Consider the following 11,770-nt stretch of genomic DNA (forward strand, 5'->3'; position numbering starts at 1 on the left):
ATCATTCCTTTTCTTTTAATATGCTCTAAATGGCATCAGCTTTAGAGATGTAAAAGTGTTACTTATCTCTGCAATATGAACCCCCCTCAATTTCTGGCCACATTTGCTTCCTGCCTCCCAGTTTGCATTCTGCTCACCATCCATCTTCATTGACTTTTCCCCCACACCAACGCGAGATTAGAACACCACAGGAAATTAAACACAGTGCACATAAATCATGTTTATTGTTGCCTTGGATACAGAAAGATAACAAGAATCAATAAGAAAGGCACGATGACTCACAGTTTTATTAGTATACTCAGTTTTTCATGAGCTGAGTCTTCATAAAGAAAATGGTTTAATTGGACCACTGAGATCTTGAAGAATTCATGTATTCCTGGCTATTTATCTTCTGAAACCTCAGTTTCTGATTTTCCATAGTACTTACAATCATGAGGGAAAGAGCTTTACTTCTCTCAGAGAACCTGACAAATTTCTAAAAGCTGGAGAGGTTTGTGAAGGCAGAATTCATCTTAGCTGTGGTACCTGAAGCAGAGAGGCCGTGCTCAGGTCTCTGAGGAGCCTTAACTGGGGAGGAAGGAGACTGCCAAAACAACAAACAGAACTGGTGGTTCAGATGACTGAAGTGTTGTCCTTCTGTCTTCTACCCTCAAAAAGCATAAAACCCCCATTGTTCACAGAACTACCAATTTCTCTCTGCCTAATTACAGGATCAGTGGATCAGGAGAACCTTATTTTGACCATTCCTCATGATTATTGGGTCTTTTATCGCAATCTTTGATAACTTCATTTCTGTGAAAGAATCATTGTCTTTTTTAAATTTGTTGCTACTATTTTTCTGGAAAATGTTATTCAAATACAGTTTAACCTATGCATGTCAGAATATGGACTCCATACAATTATCCCTAATAAAATCAGACACAAACATGTTTCCTTGCTTACAGCGTAGTCCTTAACCATGGTTTTCTTCTGGCAGGAAATAGGAGGATTTGTTTCCTTGACTGCTTCAGACACTTCACCTGCATCCTTTTGAGTTGTTCAGACTGTACCTGGCTTTTATCCCCCTCCCAGAAGTAATCCTTTGCTCTCCCCAATGTTGTACAATAGCAGGTGTTTCTCTCTGGAGCACATAATGATACAAAGGCAAAGGCCAATCTCTAGCCTTGCTGTAAGAGACATCATTTCTCTTTCAGCTTTTCAAAAGACCATCCCACAGACATTCAACAGTCCCTTAGGTTATGGCTAAACTCTTTTCTAATGGGCTAACAACTGTCACAAACTATGGAAGCAAAATCTCCCCAAATAAGAGAATATTCCACTAACGTGCCCAATAGCCTGAGGAGCAGATATTTCCTTCCTTGCTCATTTGGGTAAATGGGCCCATGTTTCCACACAGCTTGTTACCAGGGAGCTTTATATATCATTCCCACCTGAGTATTGGCTCTGTCTTCCAACACAGCCAATAATGAGCTCCCTACCATGGATTTCCCAGTTTGGTGACTGGCAAATTGTGCTGCAAACCCCTACTGTACCACCCTGGCAGTTGATTTACCATGACCGAACTTATGTGCTAACAGAAGCAGTCAACAGTGATGGGTGCGAGTGCTTGGGTCGTGCTGTCAGTATGCCTTTCCACAGGGTTGGTCTGTCACTGCATTTCTCTGCTTATTTCTGGGAAAATGGCTTTTATCATCCAAACTTCCTGGTTGTCTCTTTACTGCCTCATTCATTACCTTAACCCACTGACCACTGCAGGCTGGCTAGTGTTAAGGATTGATAATCAACAAGATGAAGATGCTCTAGGTATACTTTTTCCAGAAGCGACTCCTTTGTTACTTTCTTCTGTTCCCTGTAGTAGCTGCAGGGGCAAATACATTTGCGTCTTGGGGACAAAATGAGGGCTCTTAATCCATAACCGATCACCATAACAAAGGTTAATAACTTTAAAAGCTACTAAATCAAACAAGTTTTAAAAAGAATATGTACTTCTCTCTGTAAAAAAACAGTAGTCATTTCCTAGCACCTGTGTGTCATGCTAGGACATAAAATTATACAGCTATTATTTTTCACTGAAATTTGTTATTTTCTGAACTTAGAAAACAGTAATCTGTTTTGAAATCATAATGGAGGTTCCCACTAGTTCTGCTGAAGAATCTAATTTTCATGACAACCAAGCTCATGAGCAATACAAAGAAGTAACATTGAAACATAGGATCACTCAGTACCCATAGTCTTAACTCACAGCTGGAGGCTTCCTTGTTCAATCCGTGGTTTATTTGTGTTTTTACCTGACACGAAGGGGAACTTACTATGCGGATCAAGAAACACACCTGCTAGATGCCTGTGGGTATTTTATTAAGGTGGGGAAAGGTGGTGCAGCGCTAATTTAGCAGCCATGAAGATCTCAGCTTTTTGGGTCAAACATCGGCGCAACTGCTCATGTTGGAGCACTTCCAGCAAACATCAGAACAGTGGCAAAACTGACCAAAAATACACGTTTCTTCGGAAAGTCAGAATTTCTTCAGAACCTCAAAATGAAGCCTCGGAGCTTCAATTGTCATAATGGTGCAAGGCTCTACTGATCATGGGAGAAAACAGATTGCAAATGTGAGGTTTTGCAGCTGAGGCTTCCACCTGCCTGGTGGTGCTCCCTGAACTGGAGTTCAGCTCTCCCCAATGAAAGGTGACAGTGACAAGGCTGCTGATACGTCACGATCCAAGGCAGCACTGGAAAGCAAGGATGAGCAGTGTTTTGTAAGACACTGAATGGACACTGGAAGTGGGATGGCTCACAGTACTTACTCTGCACAATGCAAATGTCCTTGGAAATGCAGAAGGCCCCAAACCAGACATGAGAGGAGCACACTGGCAGCTTCTGGAAAGCCTGCTGCCTGTGCTAAAACCGGTCCAAGCTATCAGTGAGTATTTGTCAACTGAAGCTGCAACAACATCATTCAATGTCTATCTCAATAGGGCTTCTCAGTAGACATTTGATTGCAAAAGACGATGATATCCCAGCAGTATGCAAGTTTAAAACAAATTTATCTACAGAACAACTTTTAACTCAACATGAATGCTACAAGCTGCCAACTTCATATGCTCATTAAAGCTATTACGCTGGACTTGCTCCACAAACATAATCTTGTTTTCTAATAAGCTCAAGAAAAAAAGTTGTACAGCTTCATCTTCAATATGTTCAAAGATGAGATTCAGCAGCTGGTCAGTTAGGAGAGAACATGCAGGAAAACAGCCGTCAGTGAGCGAATACAAACATAAGAACTTGGAGGTGTTAACTTTTACTATATAGCAAAGAGCTTTGGAGATTTTGACCGATACTTCACACAACAGAATGTTAAAGTGCCCTGTAGTGTTGGGCTGAAAATAAAGCAGCCAAACTGGTGGCTAGTGTCTTGACATTCTGGGGAGAAATGTTGCATAGGACAGAGTGTTTTCCATTGCTGTAACAAACCTATAACCAACTATATTATTTGCTATAATAAACCTCTTTTGCTTGAAATGGTTCATTTTTAATTGCACTCAGGGAGAAAATCTTCATAAAATCACAATTGACTTACAGTTCTTTCAGTATTTTTCAAGTACAAATTCTTGAATATTTTGGCCAATTCTTTCTAGCAACTTTTCTTATTTTTCCACAACAAAGTTTAGTGACTGCAGCTAAAAGCAATTTATTACTAGATTAATTACTGACTTGCAGTGCATTTCATTCAGAACAATTTGTCATAACTATATCAACAGCCTAAGAAGGGGCCACCTAGCTGCATGGCAAAAACTGTCTACCACACAACATGCGCTCTTGCTTAATAAATACCAGAATAAAATCATTATAGTATTGGAGTTATATTGGAAGATGTTAATAGCAGAAGATGTTGAAAAACATCTAAATTGCATGAGGCATGCACTGGAATCTGTTAAGCTTAGGACTTACCTGCCTAGTGGCATGGAGTCGGTCACTGGCTGGTGACAGGTTGTGATTTATGTCAGGTAGCACTGGAAACTCTTGGCTTGTTTTTCAATCACATTTTATATTTGATTTTTAGCTGTACTTAGAAAGCAAAATTAATAAGCTATTCCAAATGCAAGTGCAACATTTTCTTCTTAAGAATAGCAGAGCTCAGCAGTAGATTCCCCTGGCTGTCTGACAGTGGTTTGAAAATGATTTAAAATGGATTGAATGGCTGAAATGACTCGAAATGTACAGCATTTATTTAATACCAGCAAAGGAAATGTACAGCTTTTTGTTAATTTGATCTCCATTCCTTCTGCTAAGAATCCATGAACATTGCCAATGGAAAAGAAAAAAATCCTGTAATGCAGGGCAGGACAAGTGGACACTGAATTCTGGGCTGTCAATCCAATCCAGCATGCTGAGTAGCTAAATCAAAATAATGCAGAAAGGTATCAATGGAATAATTAAGGAAAACATCTTAAACACACATAGCAAAGTGATGGCAAATGCAATTCACTGCAGTGAAATTGTTGCACTTAGGGCAAATTAGTTATACTGATTACTTTAGGGCACTGGCAACAAGTGAAGAAAATAACACATGAATGACTCAGAATACTGGAAACAGCAGCAATGCCAGGTGCTCCGTAAGGGCAGCTCCCAGTGCAGGACCATCACTGGGAATGGAACTTTAAAGTAATTTTTTAGTTAAAGCAGCACATGAAAGGAAGTGTGCTCTTCAAATTAAAGCACACAGTGGGTATCAAGGTACCCAAGTTGGTTTTTACTGACAGTAGAACAAACTAGTGAGCTTCTGAAAAAACTTTCCAATGGGAGTTATAAGGGCAAACAATGTAACAGTGCTTATAAATTGATTTGATCAATTTATAAAAGGAAATATGGTGGTTGTCAAATAAAGCCAGAGTCTGGCTTTGCTGAGGCGATACTTGCTGCTCCAGCGTTCCTCTTATGCTTTCTTCAAATCTCCCATCTCAAAGCAGATGCAGTTCTAATATGAACAGATGTTGAGCCCAACCTGCTCAATGACACAGTCAATGTAACTCGTCCCTTTCTGGAATTTGACAACCATAAAAAAGAAATAAAGTGAGGAAATACATATCAATTCAAGCTTTCTGCCTTGTGTTTACAGTGTCCCGCCCTAGCAAGCCCTTCTAGGGAGTACAGTGCTTGCCCCTTGTCCTACACAGCCACTCCCCAGTTCCTTTAATGGGGTTTTGGTTACAAAGTGAGTCAATGGGCTTAGTAAATCAGCATAAACCATTACATGCTTTCATTACACACATGTATTACCAGATTTGTTTCATGCTGAGTGCCCAAATTTATGCTTACTTACATTTTCTTGGCACTACAAGACTGACTCCAACAATATTTGTAAAAGTGCTATGCACTTGCTGTGTAAGAACTGTACACATGCAATTAGTAGTAATTACTGTTGCTTATCTTTAAACAAAAATCAGCATTTAAATCTGAACTCCTGAGTAATCCTGTGTTCAATCTAGAGACTTACTTCAGAACACTGAAAAGAAGAGGAAAAACTAAAAATAAGGACAACGGTTTTATGGTAGTGTCAAAAGTACATAATTAGATCATATGTTAAATTAAGAAATCTCAAGCTTAAAATCTGTGGGAAACAAGGGTGTAGTCACATAGTGAAAACATGTGCTGGATGAATCAGGATGATGTAGGTACTTGGTTCCCCTCTGCCATACATTTGCTAGTTGCTCTCTCAGCCATATCTTGGGAAGGTACCAGGGCCGCTCCATGAACAGCTCACTCAGGATAGTGCCTCTCTTCCTGGGACACTGCAAGAGCTACACAAATAAATAGAATGTGTGTTCGATTTTATGTTTAAAATCTTGCTTACGGGCAAAAAAGAAGGATTCCTTATATGTATAAGTAATGGCAAGAATTTATTGTTAGTATAATGCAAATCTTCACAGTTTAATTCAGGAATCATCATTAGTCTAGATCTAATTAGTACAGAAAAACAAAGAATAATAATGCAGGTAGGATATTTACGTATGGAAAAAGTTATACAGTAACAGCAATCTTCCTTCTGCTTAGGGTCATATACGTATGTTTGCTAACACACATTTACATCTTTGTCTTTCTTAATTGGTCTGTAGGTCCAGGTAACATCCAAATTTACTATATATGGTCCCATTTACGTATATTAGATACCATTTCTTTGTTGTCTTTGTTACTCCCAAAACCAGCTTTGTCCAGCTCCAGGTCTGCAGGTTCTTTTAACTGACTGTTACGGACCTGTTTATGGCTGTGGGGTCTCCAGTGCCAGCCTGTGCCCCATCTCTTACTCCTGCACACCTCTACGCCACATCTCGTGTCTCCACTTCTCGACGCCTCTGCCACCGTACCAGCCCTGTATTGCTCTACAGGACATCATGGTGTCAGAGTTGTAAACATCTCTTTCTACCCAGAACAACTGCTTGTTACTGTTGTCTATATAAAACTGCTGGTCTACCGCACAAAGATAAACTAAAAAGTAAAACACATTAGATACAGACACCTGGTCACTGACAGAAATTGCTGCCACAGCTAATCGAAGTAAAACAAAGCTGCAGGCAGGTCAAGAGAAGTTCAGGCAGAGTCTGAGGCCTTGCAGACTCGGGACAAAGCTGATGGCCGGTTACTGGCCATGGCGATGCTGTGCTTCAGGGCTGCACGGTCGCAAGTCTGCCTGACAGCACTCCAGCAGCTCCGCAAGCGCTGCCGTGGCTGGGGCTCCTTGAGCACACACGGGTAACTGTGTGCCTGGTCCGTCTTGGGTGTGGGCTCCTGCTCACGCTTCTGTCCGGATCACCCGAGAAGCAGCCCTCTGCGCTCCTATATTTGTTCTGTGGCGTAAGGGCAGCCTGACTTGGGGAGCTCAGATTTCACTCCTACACCTGCTTCAGCTGCTGTCCCCACTTTATCCTGCTCGTTTGCACTGGGGCTGCAGCAGAACCACAAGCTGTTGGAATTTAAGCCAGTCCATCCTTCACTTGCCATCCCCAAATCTCCCGCTCTTCTGCCTTTTGGACAAACTTTCCCATTCCACTGCTTTACTGAGGCAGTATTGTACAATTCTGTGTTTGGTCTTCAGCCTCTCATTCCTGTGGGCTGCCCCAGGCTGGCAGCCCGAGTCATACGTGTTCCTGACATACAGCTGATGGCTAGGAAGTGTGCAGTCAAATCCTGGTCAGATCCCGGCAGGGACACAACAGGCCTCATGACTTCAGCCGATATATTAAGCACATTGCAGCAATGCCATTTTCAGGGTGGTTGAACATAGCAATCCGAGGAGAGCAGCAGACATTTGGCACTAACTTCCTGAAAGGCAACGGTCTGAACCGTGCCTGGACATGTCGTGGCTTCAAGTCTTTGCTTCGTAGAGCCTAGTAAAGTGCTTATTGCCTTCAGCACAGAACTTTCTGCAATCCTATCTTTTTTCACAAGTCACTTTTTCAGAGGAGAAAAAAGGGAGGGGAGTAGAAGGGCATGCCTTGAAGTGTTACCGCAACACAAACGTGGCCAGGTGTCCCAACACACAATCTGGAGTAACTTCCGTAACAAACGGTTCCCCCAGATGCCAGAAGAATTCTCGGGGGGCCTGGTGCACTGGGAGAAATCCTTCTGTGCTCTGAATGAGACCCTCGAACAGCAAGTGCTGATTTTGTTACTGTTTGAGGAAAATTTCTGTACAACGGGGAGGAGATTTCTGGATAGACGGCTACAGGGAGCCTTGCTGTTAGAAAGGATTCTGTCCTCCTCACAGATTGACTGGGTTTGATCTATGGAAGAAACCAAGTAATGGGTTTATGCCTGCTGCTTGCATGGATGACTGCCAACAGGAGGTGTTTTTATATACATAAACTAAGCAGTTGTATCACTTTGAATTGCCATAGTGTGGGGGGTTTTTTAAATTATGTAATAAAACACATCTCAACAATTGCCACACAAAGGTTAAAATATTTTTAAATATGCAATTATGTGTATAAATATTCAAATAGCAAAAAAAAAGGCTGTTTTTGTCATGGTTGCAGTGTTTGCAGACAAGTACACTCAACTGACATGTAAAATAACTTTCAGAAGCCGCTGACAGCTTGTGCTGCATTACTTGGTTTGACTGCTGCCTCCACACAGGTGTGGTATAGTGATCTGCAAAGGACACAATCTAACCCAGTATTTTTCCCCTAAAAGAAACTGCCTTGGATACTCGTTGGCCAGTTTCTTCACAGTGAGACATCATTGGTGGATCTGCTGTTCCAGAACCCCTGAGAATGGCAGAGCAGCTTCTCCGACACTGTCTCAGTGACCCAACCCGAAGTCATGTAACAGCACCAATGCTGCAGAACTGTTAAGTCAACCTACTCCTTAAACTTCTTTCTCCTGGGTTAATTTATACTAATGATATCTGTTTTCATAGAGGGTTGTCCCCTAAGCGAAGAGGGTTTGTGTTGTGTGGGAAATGCTGCAGCCTGTACTTCACTAATAATAATAAAAATCATCATCATCTGCATAAGCACAGTGCTTGTGAATTAGTCTAAGGAAAAGTTTTAGCAAAGTTAAGTTGTCATTTAGCCTTTCAATTGTGAAGCTGCTTTAGTTGGTGACATTTGTTAATGTTAAAAGTCACCAGAGGTCTGTACTGCTGGTCTGTTTTAGGTGGAAGCTGTCCCAGGCAGTGCGGCAGCCAATGCTTTTTGGCAAGGGTTCCTTTGAGCATTCACAGTTGTAGAGCTGTATCATGGGAGATCCTGGTGATAAACTGCATAGCGCTCACTTCTCCCTCTGCTGTGGCAGATAAGCTGTCCTTGTGGGAAAGCTGGTTGGCAGGTATCATTCAAAAAGTAGTTACTTCCAATCAGCACTCTTCCAGATCCAGATATAAAGTAATAATTGACAATATTTAAGGGAGAAAGCATTTTAGGCAATGGATTTGGTCAATTAATAGCACAATTTGTGTTCAAGCTCTTGTAGTTCAGAATATTTCTCATTTTACTTACACATTATGTGCTCATAAGGCTATTAAAAAACCTTGCATGGCCTGAAGAGAATGCTCAGGCCATGCTGGCCTTGGAGATTTCCTCTCTTCCCCATTCAGGGATCTCTAAGACATTTATATCACCAGCGGGTTGCCCAGGCTCTGAGAAAGTCAAACAGGCCCAAGGCTGATTTAGCCACATTAATGCTGAGAGGCAAATCACTTTCCATTGGAAGTCAGTAAGCTTGTAAAAGTGATTTAAACAAAGCAACAAATAAAAAACACCTCCTCACAATATGGTCTGTTGTCATCTTGATATGTTTTACCAGAAACCTCTGAGGACTGCTGAGCTCAAAGGTGAAATGACACAAAATTAAATCTGCAGTCTGTGATCCTGTAATGTAATTAATTCTCGCATTGAAAATCCATGTCTTGCTATCTGAAAAAGAACACTGAAGGGACTGTTTTTTCCCATTGCAGACACTGTAAAAACACAGGAGCATGAGCACATGGTCACCATAGTGTGAGGCCAGGAGAAAATGCACCTCTATATCCAAATTAAGAGGCAAAAAATCGCAAAAGTTGTTGCAGGCATGTGGGAATTGCAAACCCTGGCAGGGTTCTTGAAAGAGAAATACTTTGGTGGAGGTAGACCAGAAACACTTTGAGCATTGGTTCAGTGATGAAGGTGCCTAAACACTCATGCAGGAACAATAATATGTGCAAGTCCCAGCACTGGCACTTTTGCCAGGCCTCTGAGAAACAGCTCCTACAGACACAAGGACACATGATCCTCATCTCACAAGTTTCCCTCCAGGTTCAGAGGCAGGCATCCCGAACTCTTCTGAATCTTTGGTCTGTTGCTTCTCAGAGAATGAAAAAGGCAAAGACGAGCATTTTGAGATGCTTGTGTGACCTCACATAGTGGTAAGCCAACCTCTTTAGTCCATGCCAAATAAAGAAGAGGTGTACGGGAAAAGAAAACCGTCAAATGCAGAAGAAATCACAATTCATGCCCCAGTCCTAGCATTTCAGAAGTTGAATTTTGGCTTGTTTGCATACATTCCCACAGTTAACAAGTATATTTACTTTTTCTTAGCCATCTGACGGGACTCCTTAAATATCTTCTCGTACACTTTGTGAATTTAGTACAGTTCTCTGTTTAAACATGTCCTGTTATTCCCACAGTAATTAAATGCTTGCCTAATGAAGTCCAAAAATTAATCTGTGACAAAACACCCCAGGCAAAAGAACAGCCACAGACACTAGAAGCTTAAGTAAATATAGACCAGACATCCTGCAACAAATGAGGGTAACACATTGCAAGGTATTTTGCAACTTAACACTGTACATGGTTGCAGGCAATATTAAAGTACCTGTAAAGAGCAGGGAAGTAAACATGTTCAACATTAATTTCACTAGCCTCTCTTGGCCTAGGTCAACATTGCTTACATGATTGCTTTATGACTGTGGAACTCTGCCACCTTTGAGCAGCTATGAACAAAATGTTCTGCACGTACCATGTTGTGTGAGGTTGCTTTCAGGCCGTGTCAGAAGATGACAGGCTCAGTTCCTCCTAAACTGTGACAGAGCGCTATACGTGTGGCATTAGGTTTCGGCTGTCCAAGGGAGTGAGTGCTCACTTGTGTCAGAACATGTTGAAGTGGAGCCTTCATCCAAATGGGTGTTTATGAATGTTTCCCAACAGTCTCCTAATCCTGCAGGACAAAGGAATACTACTTTTTGAGGTTAACTTGGCTCTTTCAATTGGTGCCATCAAGTGGACATTTGTATCCTTTTAGAACATTCTAAAAGCTAGCTAATATTTGAGGTGTGTTCCTGATAAAAAGTGGTTTATCTATTGAGTCTAATAGTTGACTTGCCAACCCCAGTCCAGGGTAGTCAATCTCTACCATTTCTTGACTGAGACACTAGAGATTTGAGGCAGGGTCCTCAGGCAGAGGTTCCGGGATCATTGATATTGTTCTGTCTGCTGGGAGAGGTATGAATAATGTAGGCAATGATAGTTACCCTGCTCTGAAAAGCCCACTAGGTAGCCATGTATTCAATCTTCCACATCTGTACTGCTTCCTTCCTTCCTGCTTTATCTCCCCCTCAGTGCTGTAAAGCCTCTATACAGTATGTCTCTGCATTGTTCCCCAAAAAGAAAACATGACTTGCAGACATAAAGAAGATCCATGCTTCCCCCCCCCCCCCCCCCCCAGCAGCAAGCATGAAAGTCTGAGTCTAGATCAGTAAAATGCAGACTTTGGAGGATTAAAATAGCATCTAGCTTTGGGCTAATAAAGAAACACAAATCACTTTCCCAAAGGGAAAAGGCTGCTCTGTTGGGTCCTGTAGGAAACCGGCAATGCTCCTCCCAGGATAATACAGCCAAAAGTTCCAAGCAGCACAGCATGCACATGGGTATTATGACCTCACATAAGTTTCAGAAAGCAGCATGTGGTAAAAAAAAAAAACCAAAGAGCTTTGCCCTTCCCAACTTGCAGGACAAACCCAAGTATATACATGAGCAAGTGGGAGAATGTTGCAATCGTGCAGCATAGACCTTGTAATCCCTTCAACACAAGCAGATCTGTCAACAGGCTTTTTCTGTCAGGTGTAAAACACATACATACGCTTCTATTCTATAGTGCTGCAAAATTTAATATACGAAATTTTGACAGGTTTTTTAGGATCTATGGGTGGAATTGTATACACGAGATATATAATTATGTCTTGCAAAGATTGAATGGCTGAGTATTTTCTATCTTACGTGATGCAGCTTTATCCCTGTTAAC

The sequence above is a fragment of the Harpia harpyja genome, chromosome 15, assembly GCF_026419915.1.
Source record: "Harpia harpyja isolate bHarHar1 chromosome 15, bHarHar1 primary haplotype, whole genome shotgun sequence".
Lineage (NCBI taxonomy): Eukaryota > Metazoa > Chordata > Aves > Accipitriformes > Accipitridae > Harpia > Harpia harpyja.